The sequence below is a fragment of the Perkinsus marinus genome (genome assembly GCF_000006405.1).
Source record: "Perkinsus marinus ATCC 50983 genomic scaffold scf_1104296945006, whole genome shotgun sequence".
NCBI lineage: Eukaryota > Perkinsozoa > Perkinsida > Perkinsidae > Perkinsus > Perkinsus marinus.
Window position 1 is genome coordinate 39291 of NW_003211258.1, and position 2435 is coordinate 41725.

The following is a 2435-nucleotide window of genomic DNA, read 5'->3' on the forward strand; positions in this document are numbered from 1 at the left end:
GTACCATCAGAAACAGCATTGACTGATCCTATTGATTGGACTGGACATGGGGAACAGACTAATCAATCACTTGATTATATATTCTATTTCCCCTCAGCCACCACCACCATCGTCGGTAAGTGAGGTAAGGTATTATTGGGAGTATATTATCATTGTATTGGCAGATAATAAGGCAACACCATCAGTGAGTGTGAAATCAGCTAAAGTGAATAGCTTTCATTTAACACAGCGTAGAGGAGAAAGGTTGTATGCCCTCTCTCAAGCAACTAATGATCCACTACAGGTGAGTAACCTCGTGTGATGCTGCTTCGTGTATTGTATTACATGACAACAACATTTCAACAATTGACTATATACGGGTATATATTATTCTCCAGGAGAGTAGTGCTCATTATTCATACATGCTCTTCATTAGGAGTTTGGATTCACCCAGTTATCGGATCATTATGGTGTAGAAGTGGAGCTCTCACTAACCCCAGAGGAAAGAGATAATAGCATCGTTCCATCGACACTGGTGGAGTAATGATAGGCATAGAGCTGATGTTGCCCTTTGTATACAATATCATGTAACATTATTGTCTGTCTCCATCCCTAGTATGTACGAACATTATCACTTGAGGAGGTCGACTCCTACTACTACTGGGATAGTATCCCTTCCTCCTCCTCCTACTACCACTACTACTACTACTATTGATGCTGCTGTTAGGATCTTCCCTATCCTGTTGAGTTAGTCGAATCAATGACTAGGATGTTAATATGATTGTACTTTAGCAACTTATTACGGCTTATTGTATAATCTATTTCATATATCGGTATAACTTATACCAATTTGGTGTTAGGATTTATTACGAAAGAAATAGTTCCCGATACTATCTAGAAGATAGTCCTCACAGATCACTCAAAGATCTCAATAAAGGCTGTAGGAAGGCTTCACAAAAAGCCTCAACCACCAGCCGATTCAACTAGTGATTTTCGGGCGAGCGAGACTCACAACTTGCGCCGCCTCGAAGTTGGCACAGTAAATAAGGCGGGCGCTGAAATCCCGTGGAACATAAGAAGAAGTCGGCGGTTAAGTGGAAGAAGATAATGCCGGGGATGGGCCCACGTTCAAGTAATGCTCTTGGTTGACAGCGAATTCAATATTGAGAGGATTTCCAACCCTTGACGCCCCGACGTAGGGATGACCATGGGGAAATAGTATTTCCGAAATACAGGCTGGGGAGATAAAGACTCACCTTTTCTAGGGCTTGACCTAGGGGGCGAACAAACACCAGCGACCAGCGAGGAGACAAAAAGACAAGTAAAATCTCATGGATGGAATTACGAGCGAATATCCATGCACGTCTGAAACTTGATAATGCGAAGTGGCGGTCATCTGCACATCGAGCATAACCTTCTCTCCTCTTCGAGACTGACGATATCCTCCAATGTATCGATGAGGTTTTAAACCACCGATCTCTGTTGTGTGAATGGTTCAATCTCGTGGAAGGTAACAAAAGGATAGTTAACGAACTTCGTTAAACGAAGTGGATTCCTAGATGTGTCAATGACAACGATCTCCTGATTACTGTTGCGTAGGTCTGCCTCGAGAACGAAGCCTGGTTTGCTGCTTTTGACTACGCATTCGCAGTAATTAGATCCTGAAGTAAGCGGCAATCGATTACAGAGAGAACCTCCACAAGAAATGCTTAATCGAAAGGATGAGAGAGATATTTGAACACGAGGTAGATGAAAATAAGCGAATGAGGAGCTTTGGAGACGAATAGGTATAGCAGGCAATCGTATAGAAGGATTGTACTTAAAGAAAGGCTGTACGACACGAATAACACTCGTCGATCGGGTATCATCAAGATATTGGTTGATGAAGCGAGGCTCTACGATTACTACGACTTCACCGACAGAAAAGCCGGGTTTTCCGGCACGATAATGCGAGTGTGTTAAGATGTTCTACAAAACACGACACAACACGAAGAAGACTGAAGATCAGACAGCACGAACATTCTATCATACTCTGCTATACTCTGGGTGGGCGGTTGACCTTTGCTCACCACTCAGCTTCGAAGACCTCTAACAGTAGCTCTTGTTAGGGCACGACCATAATTCACGAGTACCGAATTCTGATCCTTGAATAGATTCACGAATCGTGAATCACGATAGAGGTCACCATGACCCAGTTCTAGCCCATGTTGGTGACTTCCAGCTATCATATCAGTAGCAAGTAACCAAGCACGCGCTAGCAAGCGATCAAAAGAGGCATGCTGCCCGTTAAACGTATCAAGTTTCTCGTCCAATGAACTCACATCGATAGGCCCGGCGATAACCCGATCTATAGCATCCTCAGCCAAAATACATGCGTAACTCGCTCCCACTTTTTCGATGAGTCTCACGTAACTCAGACAGTTCGTACCTGAGTGACTTGGGATCGAATTTCGAGT